At 41.6% G+C, this 14,613-nt stretch overlaps 1 pseudogene; it reads left to right on the forward strand.

The window, feature by feature from the left end:
• The first annotated feature begins 556 nt into the window (after nucleotides 1-556).
• LOC104672925 lies at nucleotides 557-1,675 on the forward strand (annotated as a pseudogene).
• The last annotated feature ends 12,938 nt before the right edge of the window (nucleotides 1,676-14,613 follow it).

The raw sequence follows: 14,613 nt of genomic DNA on the forward strand, positions 1-14,613 counted from the left end.
CCTCCCAAAGTGCTGGGATTACAGGCATGAGCCACTGCATCCGGCCCAAGATCTAATATTTTTAAGATAGCAATTCTCCTCAAATTCATCTACAGATGCAATGTAATCAGTACCAAAATCCCAGTCAGGGCTGGGGACGGTGGCTCACCCCTGTTATTTCAGCACTTTGGGAGGCCGCAGATGAGAGGATTGCTTGAGGCCAGGAGTTTGAGACCAGCCTGGGCAACAAAATGAGACCCCAATTTCTGCAAGAAATACACACACATAAAAAAAACAAAACAACAACAACAACAAAAAACCCAAAAAACAAAAAACAAAACTCAGTCAACTTTTTTTCCAGAAATTTATTTGCTGATTTTAAAATTCATATGAAAATTCAAGGGACCCAGAATAGCTAAACGACCTCAAGAAAGAGGAACAGAATGGAGTGGAGCTCAGAGCTGTGGAGGGGAATGAAGCTGAGCAGCTGGGTCAGCCTGGCCAAACCAGTGGAGCAGAGACATGGGTCAAGCGGTGGTGAACGTGTGCTTTTGACCCATTAGACACTTTTTTGATCATGGATGATGAACATATACCAGATTTTTCAAGTCTAAAGGATGAAACTACTTATTGGAAAGAAATGTCCTTGAAGTATAAACATAGCTTCCAGGAAGCTTGAGATGAGTTAGTTGAATTTCAGGAAGGAAGCAGGGATTTAGAAGCAGACTTGGCAGCACAATTAGCACAGCCTGAACAAAGAAATAGAAACTTGCAACCTTCTAGCCAAAGACTGAAATATGAAGTGGAGGCGTTAAAGGAGAAACCAGAACATCAACATGCACAGAGCTACAAGCAGGTCTCAATATTAGATGATTTAAGTCAGATGTGGGCCATTAAGGTGTAGTTGCTTAAGTATGTGAGGGAGCTGGAACAGGCCAACGATGACCTGGAGCAAGCAAAAAGGGCAATAATAGTTTCACTAAAAGACTTCGTTTTTTTGTTTGTTTGTATTTTTGGGTTTTTTTTGAGACAGAATCTTGCTCTGTTGCCCAGGCTGGAGTGCAGTGGTGAGATCTCTGCTCACTGCAACTTCCACCTCCGAGATTCACCATGCTGACAAGGCTGGTCTCGAACTCCTGACCTCAAGTAATCCACCTGCCTCAGCCTCCCAAAGTGCTGGGATTACAGGTGTGAGCCACTGCACCGGCCTTCTCTGGAAGACTAAGAACAAAGGCTAAATCAGGCCATTGAATGAAATGCATTTTTAGAAAGTGAACTTCATGAAAATGAATGTTATCGGTCTCTGTACAGAGGTTAAAAGATGAAGCAAGGTATTTAAGGGCAAGAACTAGCAGTTCAGGAAAGGAAATAACCAGAAAGTTGGCTCCTACTTCTCCAACTCTAGATGGTGAAAAGATAGATTCCGCTGTCCAAGGATGACTCTTTTTGCCAGCCACTCCTGTTGCAAAGGAAAAGAAAACAGTTTTCCTTCCCGAAAGCTACACTAAGTGGTTTTCATACCAGTCCACTAACTCCTTCTGCTGGGCTATCAGCATTAACCACCATGGGGGATCTCTTAGGAAAAGTAGGGACTTTACAATCCTAATTAGCAGCTTGCAGAAATTTTGCAAAGGACCAAACGTGAAAGTCCTATATTTCAGGAAATGTTAACAATGTGGTGCTGAATACCAATTGAACACCATTCTCCCAATCAGGTGAAGGGCAAGAAAAAATCACATTTCCGGCCAGGCATGGTAGCTCACACCTGTAATCCCAGCGGTTTGGGAGGCCGAGGCAGACAGATGACTTAAGGTCAGGAGCTCGAGACCAGCTTGGCCAACATGGTGAAACCCCATCTCTGCTATAATTACAAAAATTTGCTGGGCATGGTGGTGGGCACCTGTAATGCCAGCTACTCAAGAGGCTGAGGCACAAGAATCACTTGAACCCGGGAAGCGGAGGTTGCAGTGAGCCCAGATTGCACCACTGCACTCCAGCCTGGGTGACAGAATGAGACTCTATCTCAAAAACAAAAACAAAACAAAACAAAACAAAGGCCTCGTGCCTGTAATCCCAGCACTTTGGGAGGCCAAGGAAGTCAGATCACTTGAGGCCAGGAGTTCAAGACAAGCCTGGGCAACATGGTGAAATCCCATCTCTACTAAAAATACAGTAATGAGCCCGGCGTGGTGGCACATGCCTGTCGTCCCAGCTACTGGGGAGGCTGAGGCAGGAGAATCTCTTGAACCCAGGAGGTGGAGGTTGCAGTGAGCTGAGATCGTGCCACTGCACTCCAGCCTGGGCGACAGAATGAGACTGTCTCAAAAAAAAAAAAAAAAAAAAAAAAGAAAAGAAAAAATCACATTTCCTACGTTGTTCACAATGCAGTAAACAGCTTTAATCCAGCTCCTCCTTCTCCTGGTCCGCGCTCCTCATGCCTGTTGCCAGCACTGGGTATGCTGCCTTTCAGTGTGAATGCTTGGCCTCCAAGTGGGGGCTCTTGCCCTCCTCCAACAATCCAATACACCCATGCCTTACCCCTTGGTGCCGGGGCCCAGCCCCATGCCCCTCCAACTGCCTTCCCACGGCTGGCAGGGGGCAGGCTGCATACAGCAGTGGCCACTGGGCCCTGCCCAGTCCCAGGACTCTGCACAATATCGATGCTGGCTATTTTCTCTTCTTACCATAGTGAAGTTGGTTTCACATGATTGCGCTTGTGTGGGTCACAAGGTGATACATATGTGTATTACTTGGTCACTGGATGGAGAAGTACCCTTTCATCACACCTGCCTCATAGCCCCCACTCTGCTGTACTGATAGGATTTAGTTGTGTTTAGGACATTGCAAATCTTCTAGAAGTTCTCCACCAAATCAGGTCAATGTGTGCCTTCTTCCTGAGATCCCACTGAAGCATCGTCAGTGCTCATGATCATGTGTCCCCCAACTCCACCCCTCACTATTCGGGCCTGTTTCTGGCAAAGAGTCAGGAAGGTTATTAGGAAACATTTTCTGGACCTTCTGATTTTACTTAAGCAGTTACCATTCCATGGACTTGCCTCCCAAAGCAGCAAAATGCCTGTTGGAGCCCCAGATGGCAGGAGCCTCTGTGGCCTAGGCACACAGGCTAAGCCTCTGTGCTGTCTTCTTCTCCGTGTGCCTCAGACTTGTGGGGTGGAGGGCTGGCAGGCAACCTCTCACCAGCTTTCCAGTCCTTCAGGTCTATGACATCTTCAGACCTTTTTTCTCCTCTAAGGGCCAGCCCAGTTGGTTTTGGAAGAGTTGAATGGCCTGACTCCAGGGCTGGCTGGTGCCGGCTCCTGGGGGGGCAGACTCACCAAAAGTGGTTGTCTCTGGGCATCGCTTGATCATTCTCATGCTGCATTCAGTGTTTACCTTTGCTTTATTGGATTGGATTGGTGCAAAAGTAATTGCGGTTTTGCCATTACTTTTAATAAATGAAATGCATTTTTAGACAGTGAACTTCATGAAAAGGAATGTTGTTGGTATCTGTACAGCGTTTAAAAGATGAAGCAAGGGATTTAAGGGCAATTACTTTTGCACCAACCTAATGCGTAGGTTTGTAAACATGACTAAGATATTTGCACATAACTTATGTTTTGTAGATTTTATTTATCCAGAACTTATATGGCATATTAATGACTTATGATAGTATCCTACTCTGGGCAGCTGTGTAGGATCATAATACGGTTAAAAAAATACTTCCCCTCAGAAGAAGTCTTTTAGTGTAGATACAATAAATTTCATAGAAAAAAAGAGGAACAGAGTTGGAGAACCCACACTTTCTGATTTTAAAATTCACTACAAAAGTACAACAAACAAAACTGTGTTGTATTGGCAGAAGAATAGATATACAGATCAATGGAATTTAATTGAGAGTTCAGAAATAAACCTTTACTTTGATGGTCAATTGATTTCAACAAGGATACCAAAACAATTCGCGGGGGGAATGAGTAGTGTTTTCAACACATGATGTTGGAATAACTGAATATCCAGCTGCAAAAGTTGAACTTAGACCTTATATTATACCATATATGAAAGTTAACTCAAAATGGATAATAAATCTAAAAGTAAGTGCTAAAACTATAAAATTTTCAGAGGAAAATATAACTGCAAATCTTCATGACCTTAGGTTAGGTATGATACCAAAAGCACAAGCAACAAAAGATAACCAATAATAATTTATTCACCATGCATCCTTTGATGCATGAAATTAGAAATTTTCATGCATCAACAAATACTGCCATGTTTTCTATGTGTCTCTCAAAAGTTTATGTGTCAGAAACTTTTTTTTTTTTTTTTGAGACAGAATCTCACTCTGTCGCCCAGGCTGGATTGCAGTGGTGCCACTATGGCTCATTGGGCTCACCTGGAATTCCAGGTGTCAGCCACTGTGCCTAGCCTATGTGTTGGGAACTTAATCCTTCTTCCCTCATGAATGGATTAGTATCACTATCATGGGAGTGGGCTTGTTATCATGAGAGTGGCTTTGCTATAAAAGCAAGCTTTCTGTGGCCTCTTGCTCTTGTCCTCTAGCCATGTGATGCCCTCTGCCATGTTATGACACAGTAAGAAGGCCCTCACCAGATGCTGGTGCAATGCTCTTGGACTCCCTAGCCTCCAGAACCATGAACTAAATAAGCTTATTTTCTTTATAAATTACCCAGTCTGTGGCATTGTTATAGCAACAGAAAATGAACTAAGATAGATACCATAAAGAAGTTGAAAAAGCAACCCATAAAATGAGAGAAAATATTTGCAAAGTGTATTTCTGGCAAGAAACTTGTATCTATAATATATAAGGAACTCTTAAAAACTCAACAATAAAAAGACGAATAACTCAATTTAAAAAGCGGTGGAGGATTTGAATAGATATCTCTCCAAATAAGCTACATAAATTGTCATTAAGGAAATGAAAAGATGCTCAACACCATGTAATTGTGATATCTGTGACATTTGTGAAATGCAAATCAAATCCAAAATTATATATCACTTCACACCCACTAGGGGACAGCTATAATTAAAAATATATATAATAACAAATGTTGGTAAGGATGTGAAAAAAATTGAAGGCCTCATACATTGCTAGTGGAAATGTAAAATGGCATAGATATTTTGGTAAATGGCTTGAAAGTTCCTCAAAACGTTAAATACGGAGTAACCATAAGACCCAGCAATTTCACTCCTAGATACATACTCAAGAGCAATGAAAACTTATGTCCATGTACTACATGCAAACGTTCACAGCAGCATTACTGAAAAATGGAAATAACCAAATGTCCATGAATTGATGAATGGATAAGCAAAACATGGCATGTCTGTACAATGGAATATTATTCAGCTGTAAAAAGGAATTAAATACTACATTCATGCTACAGCATGGATGAAACTTGAAAACACTATGCTAAGTGAAAGAAGCCCACATATTGTATGATTCTGTTTATATAAAATGTGCAGAACAGGCAAACGTAGGTTAGTGGTTGCCCAGCGCTGGTGGTGGGCAATGGGGGATTTGAGGATGATGGCTAAGGGGTGCAGAGTTCTTGTCTGGGACAATGAAAGTGTTATAATATTGATTGTGGTGATAGATGCATATCTCTGTGAATATATCAAATATCATTCAATTGTACACTTGAAAGGAGTGAATCATAGGACATGTGAATTATATCTCAATAAAGCTGTTACAAAATCCCTGAAGTTTTATTTATTCACTTAGGTTTTCCAGGGAAGGCATCAGACTCAGAATTAATTTGTTTTTTGAGACAAGGTCTCATTCTGTTGCCTAGGCTAGAGTTCAATGGTTCAATTGTAGCTCACTGCAGCCTTAACCTCCTGGGTTCAAGTCATCCTCCCACCTCAGCTTCCTGAGTAGCTGGGACAGGTACGCACCACCATATTTGGCTAATTATTAAGTTTTTTGCAGAGACAGGTTCTTGCCATCCTGCCCAAACTGATCTCAAACTCCTGGCTCAAGCAATCTTCCCACCTTTGCCTCCCAATGTGCTGGGATTACAAGCGTGGGCCCCCACACTTGGCCCTGAAGTTTCTTTTTCTTTTTCTTTTCTTTTCTTTTTCTTCTTTTGAGACAGGGTCTCACTCTGTCGCCCGGGCTAGAGTTCAGTGGCGTGATCACAGCTTACTGCAGCTGTGAGGTGATCCTCCCACCTCAGCCTCTGGAGTAGCTGGGACCACAGTCAGCATGCCTGGCTAATTTTTTGTATTTTTTGTAGAGATGGAGTTTCACTGTGTTTCCCTGGCTGGTCTCAAACTCCTGAGCTCAAGCAATCCACCCGCCTTGGCCTCCCAAAGTGCAGGGATTATAGATGTGAGCCACCATGCCTGGCCCCACTGAAGTTTTAATAAAGCTATTTTCAGACATAAAACCACTGAAATAATTCATTTCCAGTAGACCCACACTGCAAAAAATACTTTTAAAATTTCTTCAAGTGGTAGACAAATGACACCAGTTGGAAACCTGGATCTATACACAGAATACACAGAAATGAAAAGCATTAGAAAGGGTAATTACAAGTGTGAGTAGAAAGACTTTTATTTCTTATTATTTAAATAAAATAACGTCTTAAATAAAATAATAACAAAAGACTTAATAATTAGCCAAATATGGTGGTGCGTACCTGTGGTCCCGGCTGCACAGGAGGCTGAGGTGGGAAAATGACTTGAAGGCTGCAGTGAGCTACAATTGCACCACTGAACTCTAGCCATGTTGCTGCTTTTTAAACTGACTGTTTAAAAAGCAGCAACATGGCTGGGTAAGGTGGCTTACCTGTAATTCAAGCACTTTGGAAGGCCTGAGGTGGGAGGATCACTTGAGCCTAGGAGTTGAGACAAGACTAGGCAGTATAATGAGGCCCTGTCTCTACAAAATACATATATATATATATATAATGTGTACTATGTATATTAGTACTATATATAATATATATAGTATATATAATATATATAATGTGTGTATATATACTATATATTGTATATATATACATACTATATATAGAGTGTGTGTGTGTGTGTGTGTGTGTGTGTGTGTGTATATATATATATATGCCTGACATTGTGGTACATGCCTATAGTCCCAGCTACTCGGGAGGCTGAGGTGGGAGGATTCTTTGAGCCCAAGAGGTTGAGGCTGAAGTGAGCCGAGATTGTACCACTTTACTCCAGCCTGGGTGACACTGTGAGATCCTGTTTCAAAAGAAGAAAAACAGCAACAATGTGTGACAGGGTTTATAACATATGTAGAAGTAAAATGTATGACAATAAGGGCACAAAGACCAGAAGGGAGAAATGGAAGCATCCTCATACTGGTAAATACAGGTCTCATACTGTAAATCTAACAGCATAAATCATTTGAAGGTAGACTGTGATATATTAAAACTATTTAACACAAACCCTAAAGCAATCACTATACCAACACAACAGAGAGTTACAGCCAATAAATTAACAAGAATAAAAAAATGGAATGATTGGGGCTGGACATGGTGGCTGATGCCTGTAATCCCAGCACTTTGGGAAGCTGCGGCTGGTGGATCACCTGAGGTCAGGAGTTCGAGACCAGCCTAGCCAACATGGCAAAACCCCATTTCTACTAAAAATACAAAAATTAGCAGGGCGTAGTGTTGGGTGCCTGTAGTCCCAGTTACTTGGAAGGCTGAGGTGGGAGGATTGCTTGAACCTGGGAGGTGGAGGTTGCAGTGCGCTGAGATCATGCCACTACACTCCAGCTTGGGTGACAGAGTGAGACTCCATTTCTAAAAACACAAACAAAAAATATGGAATGATAAGAATAATCAGAAAGTCAGAAAAAGAGATGAAGGGCGGCCAGGCGCGGTGGCTCAAGCCTGTAATCCCAGCACTTTGGGAGGCTGAGACGGGCGAATCACGAGGTCAGGAGATCGAGACCATCCTGGCTAACACCGTGAAACCCCGTTTTTACTAAAAAATACAAAAAAACTAGCCGGGCGAGGTGGCGGGCACCTGTAGTCCCAGCTACTCGGGAGGCTGAGGTAGGAGAATGGCGTGAACCCGGGAGGCGGAGATTGCAGTGAGCTGAGATCCGGCCACTGCACTCCAGCCCGGGTGACAGAGCGAGACTGTCTCAAAAAAAAAAATAATAATAATAAAATAAAAAGAAAAGAGATGAAGGGCAGCAGAATCAGATGGAACAAATATAAAACAAATAGCAAGATGGTATATGTAAATCTAATCATGTCAATACTCTTTTTAAATGTGAATAGTCTAAACATATCCATTAAAATACAAACATTAATTGGATAAAAAAGTAAGAATCCACTATATGCTGTCTATTAGGAACTCATTGTAAGTGTAAAGATCTAGCCTGGCACAGTGATGTGCCCCTGTGATTCTAGCTACTTGGGAGGCTGAGGAGGGAGGATTACTTGAGCCCAGGAACTCAAGACCAGCTTGGGCAACACAGCAAGATCCCATTTCAAAAAATGTCTATTATATGAAAAGTAACAGGATAGCAAAAGATATACTATGCAAACATGAATTATGCCGGATTTTCTACATTAATTTCAGAAAAAAAGTAGAGTTCAGAGCAAGGGATATTATTAGGAACAGAGATGTTACATAATAATAAAAGGGTGAGTTTGGTTCCTTCAAACTATGAGGCAAAACTGATAGATCTAAAAGAAGCAATAGAACAAAAATAAAAGGAGCAACAGATAAATCTACAGGTATAGTTGGAGACTTCAGCACTCCTCTCTCAGTAATTGATAGAACAAGTAGGCAGAAAATCTGTAAGAACATAGATAACATGAAGTACATTATCAACCAACTTGACCTAATTGGTAACACTCCACCCAACAACAGCAGAAGAGATATTCTTTCCAAGTGCACTTGAATCATTCACCAACACAGACTATATTCTAAGTCATAAAACAAAACTTAACAAATTTAAAAGAATATAAGCCACACAAAATATGTTCTCAAACCAGAAGGAAACTAAATAAGAAGTTGATAACAAAATGATACCTTGAAAAATTCCCAAATATTTGGAAACTAAACAGCATAGGGTTTTGTTTTGTTTTGGTTTTGGTTTTGTTTGTTTGTTTGTTTGTTTTTGAGACAAGATCTCATTCTGCTGCACAGGCTAGGGTGCAGTGGCACCGTCATAACTCACTGTAACCTTGAACTCCTGGGCTCAAGTGGTCCACCCACTTCAGCCTCCAGAGTAGCTGGGACTACAGGTGTGTGAAACCATGCCAGGCTAATTTTTAAATTTTTTGTAGAGATGGGGTTTCTCCATGTTACCCAGGCTGGCCTCGAACTTCTGGGCTCAAGTAATCCTCCTGCCTCGACCTCCCAAAGTACTGGGATTACAGGCAGGAACAACCGTGTCAGACTGGTTTCTGCATTTTTAAGGTCTGTAAAAACCCAAAACAAAAAGAAATAAAGAATAATGTGCAACAGAGACAATTGATCGTCTATATAACCTAAAACATTTACTAGCTAGCCTTTTACAGAAAATATTTGTCAACTTTTGAGTTAGAGGATTGCTTCTCTGACAGTTGTTTGTTTGTTTATTTTTGAAATGGAGTCTCACTCTGAAGCCCAGGCTGGAGTGCGTTGGCAGGATCTCGGCTCACTGCAACCTCTGCTTCCTGGGTTTAAGCGATTCTCATGCCTCAGCCTATGGAGTAGCTGGGATTATGGGCATGTGCCACCCCACCCGGCTAAGCTTTCTATTTTTAGTAGAGACGTGGTTTTGCTATTTCGGCCAGGCTGGTCTCGAACTCCTGACCTCAAGTGATTCGCCCGCCTCGGCCTCCCAAAGTGCTGGGATTACAGGAGTGAGTCATGGCGCCAGCCTGATTCTCTGACAGTTTTAAATGTATTTTTACATAGTCATTGTTCTGATGAGGTTTCCTAAATTCTCTTGGGTCAGTTTGAACACTTAAATTTTTCTAAGAAACAGTCTATCTCCTTGACGCTTTCAAGCTTATTTGCACAGATTTGTACATAGCACTCTCATGTAAATTAAAAATAAAAACCAATTTTCCATTATTATTCTTGGCCTAAATTTCAATTCCATCTTTACCACTAACCAAATTTCCGAGCAATTTGGAGCAAATAATTTACCTCTTTAGAGTCTCATTTTCTTGTGAAATGGAAATAAGAATAAAACCTACCTCATAGAAATTTTGTGAAGGTACAATAATGTATGTGAAATTAGTTTGTAAAATAGTAGAGTTCATGCAGATGTTAGTTAATATTTTTAATCTGCTAGGAGACTTAAATGCAGTCATTTCGTATATGCGAACTTTTCCTTTTACTCTTGAGATGTTATCCTTGAGTAGGAAGATATGGGATCAAACCTAGTGTATGAGTGACTTAGATAATACAGATGGTTGTGAGGAGCAATAACAGAGAATGTGCTTATGGATGCTAACATGTGGGTACATGTGTGGTCAATAGAAGGTCTCTTTGGACTGCTTTTATTTTCTCAGTGAATTAGGGGGCAAAGTTTTCATCTGAAATTCAGGATTGGAGAGGAGACATTGAAGTTTTGAGGAGAAAGAAGGTATGATATAATCTTTAGGTGAGTGGGCAAGTAAATGGACTTAAGAAATCTGTGTGATCACCAGGCAGCCTTAAAGGTCTATGAAGCTTTGTGGTCCCTTAAAGTGAGACCAGTCAGCTAAGTTGTATGTTTTGCTCTGATAACATTTAGCTGACGATGTAAACACCAAGTATATAGAGTGTTGGGTTTAACCAGGTCTGTACTCTTGCCAAATGAGTGCAATAAAAGCAAAAGATGGGTAAGGGAGTTGAGAATGTTGCAAAGAAATGATTGTGGTGATTGCCAGTTGAGTTTAAACTGAATAAGGAGAGAAAAGTGGACATTAGGGGGATGAAAGACAGTAAAACTGTGGCAAATCAGTGGATTGTAGGTCTCAGTAGGATTAAAGTGTAGGAGTAAGATGGTCTTGTCTCTTTCCCTGAGCTTTTATCGCTTGCTTTTTCTTAGACCTCATTTCACATACATTAAAGATTTGTGCTTTTCTGAGAATCCACACACAGACAGACGTAGGAAATAATTTGGAGGGCTGGACTGAAGAATTAACTATATTTTAAATTTGTGTAGGCCGGGAGCAGTGGCTCACACCTGTAATCCCAGCACTTTGGGAGGCCAAGGCAGGAGACTCACTTGAAGGCCTGAGTTTGAGGCTGCAGTGAGCCTCAAAAAATAAATAAATAAATACACACACACACACACACACACACACACACATATACACACATACATACATACATACATACATACATACATACATACATCTGCATCCAAGTAGTTCAGATATTAGAGAGTCATCTACTCATCCTAAGGGACTGCAGTGTGTTAGGAACTCAGTGGCCTCTCTGCCCTTGGTCATGTCCACTCACAGGAGTCTCTGTTCCCAATCTTATTAGAGAGGAAACTTTAAAATGATTCCTCGTGGTTCATCTTTCCTTCCTTTTTCTTTCCTTTTCCTTTTCTTTTTTATATCTTTCTCTTTCTCTCTCTCTTTTTTCTTTTCTTTCTTTCTTTTTTCTCTTTCTTTCTTTCTTGAGTTGCTCTGCTGCTCAGGCTGGAGGGCAGTGGACTCACTGCAGCCTCAACCTCCTGGGCTCAAGCAATCCTCCCGTCTCAGCCCCTCAAGTAGCTGGGACTACAGGCACCTGCCACCAGGCCCGGCTAATTTTTTTTTTGTAGATATGGGGTTTTGTCATGTTGCCCAGGTTGGTCTTGAACTCTTGGCTCAAGTGAACTGCCTGCCTCAGTCTCCCAAAGTGCTGGGATTGCAGGCATGAGCCACCGCACCTGTGGAATTTGTATGCTTATTCACTACATCAAAAACACCTCATGTGGTGTTTTTTATATTTAAGTTTACTTCAAACTTTAACATGGGAAGCATGGGAAGTATTGAGTTGCTGTTGCCTACTCCTAAGGGTATCCTTTCCTTTGCTATTCTTCCTCTTTCCTTGTTAGGCTCGTCCTTCTCAAGAAAGTGATGGGGGAGGGGTGGAAAGTATGAGTGTGTAGTACAATAGACACATTGCTCTTTGCACTGTGTGTCATTTTAATGGCAACCTAATTGCGTAGGTTCTGTTTGCTTTTCAGAAGTGCACTTTTTAGATGAACTCATTCAGAACAAACATTGACCATACATTCGTCCACAGTGGCCCTATGTTCACCTTTTTTTCAGTTACAAAAAGGGGAGGCATTGCTGCCAAGAAGCAAGGTAGTGAAGGGCCAGAAAAAAAAAGCAGAAGGAACAACAGAAAACAGTAGGGGAAGGAACATCTCCCATTGGCTAGCTACATACTAACATTCACCACTCAGTTTATCCAAGTTCCATCTCACGCCTCAGCTTCCCTCAGCCCCTTGGCCTGACTTTGTTGACAGAGTAGTTTTATGTCACCTTCCAACTGCCTGACCCCAACACTCTCCATCTCAATTCTCTATTCATGGGCCTTGCTCTCTCCAATCCATCACTGGCAGTGTGGGTTGATTTTGTCTTACTCGAAAACAAAAACATTCTGGCCAGGCGCAGTGGTTCACACCTGTAATCCCAGCCCTTTGGGAGGCCGAGGCAGGAGGATAACTTGAGATCAGGAGTTCAAGACCAGCCTGGCCAACAAGGTGAAACCCCGTCTCTGCTAAAAATACAAAAATTAGCCGGGTGTGGTGGCATGCGCCTGTAATTTCAGCTACTCGGTAGGCTGCCGCATGATAATCACCTGAACCTGGGAGGTGGCAGTTGCAATAAGCTGAGATAACACCACTGCACTCCAGTCTGGGCAACAGAGAGAGCCTCTGTCTCAAAAAACATACATACACAAAAACAAAAACCAAACAAAACACATTCTAACAGACACAGAACACTTATCTTCATATTTTTACATAACTATGTGTTCTCAATTTTTACAATGAATGTAATTTTTTTGTGTAAAATTTTAATGTTAGAAAAAGTAAAAGTTCTTGTCCTACCATCCTTGTGTGGTATCTGTCTGTCTGTCTCTCACACAGGTCACTCAAGTTAATGGGAAAGAAAGAACAGGGGGCCAAATTCTGAAGTTATAAATAATAGAAAATAAAAGATCTTCTGTCTCCAGTGAGGGAATAGATGAGAGTCTGGAAGGGCAAAGTCAGGTGGGGATGGGCAGCAGACATGTGTTTCTTTTCTTTTTTTTTTTTTTTTTAAATACTTATTTATTTATTTATTTATTTATTTATTTATTTATTTATTGAGACAGAGTCTTGCTCTGTTACCCAGGCTGGAGTGCAGTGGCTCGATCTTGGCTAATTGCAACCTCTGTCTCCTGAGTTTAAGCAATTCTCCTGCCTCAGCCTCCTGAGTAGCTGGGATTACAGGCACACACAAACATGTCTGGCTAATTTTTGTATTTTTAGTAGAGACGGGGTTTCCCCATGTTGGCCGGGTTGGTCTCGAAACCAACCCGGTTTCTCAGATGACCCGCCCACCTCGGCTCCCAAAGTGCTGGGATTACAGGCATGAGCCACCGCCCCTGGCCAAACATGTGTTTCTATTGTAAATATTAATAGCTAACATTTAACTCAGTCCTCAAAACTCTATTAGGCAGCTATTGTTATCTCCATTTTACCGATGATGAAACTGAGGCATGGAGAGATTTAGTAACTTGTCCAAAATGACACAATTTACTAATGATGGAGCTGAGTTTCAAACCCAGATAGTCTGGTTCCAGAGTTTGTGTGCTTATTCACTACATCAAGCTGCCTCTTTGAAAATGTAAATATAAAAAGTAAAGATAAAATGAAAGTAAAATTGCTTCCTTGACACTCCTACTACCACCACTATTTTTCAGATGACTGTTGCCTTGTGTTTAGAGTAGGCATCAAACACCTTTCAAGCCCTGCCTTGTATTCTTTCCACCTATAACTCCGTAGGCAGGTTCAACCTGACAGTACTTTGCCTACACTGTGCTTTATCTCATAGAAGTCCACAGGCTTCTTCTTGCCTGTGGGAACCTGTTCTAATATTCTGAAGCATGCACAAGTCTGGAGGTGAAAGGGAATTAACACTGCACATAGTGACTCCTGACCAATGGGATACAGGAGCTGTAGAGAGACTCCTACTCTTCTGTCCCTCCAGTGGACAACTCTGAACTGCATTCTACATGGCTCCTCAGTGGGATTGACCCCAGGTGCCCAGCTGGAAATATATTCTTTTAACCACTTTCCCTCCTTTTCTGCTTCAATCTTTCATGTTCCCCACTCCTGTTACATGGGATGACTTTCCAATATCAACACCAACATGAAAGTCCTTGTCTCAGGCTGTGCCTTCTGGAGGAAATCCAGGAATAGACAGACAACTGCAGCAATAAGATATATTTTACTTTATTTTTAGCATTTTACTTTCTCATATGATATATGCCCTTTTTTTTTTTTTTTTTTAATTGAGACAGCATCTCAGCATCTCAGCTCATTGAGATCCACCTCCCAGGTTCAAGCAATTCTCCTGTCTCAGTCTCCTGAGTAGCTGGGATTACAGGTGCCTGGCACCACACCTGTCTGATTTTTCTATTTTTATTAGAGACGTGATTTCACCATGT

The sequence above is a fragment of the Rhinopithecus roxellana genome, chromosome 7 (assembly GCF_007565055.1).
Source record: "Rhinopithecus roxellana isolate Shanxi Qingling chromosome 7, ASM756505v1, whole genome shotgun sequence".
In the NCBI taxonomy this organism is placed as follows: Eukaryota; Metazoa; Chordata; class Mammalia; order Primates; family Cercopithecidae; genus Rhinopithecus; species Rhinopithecus roxellana.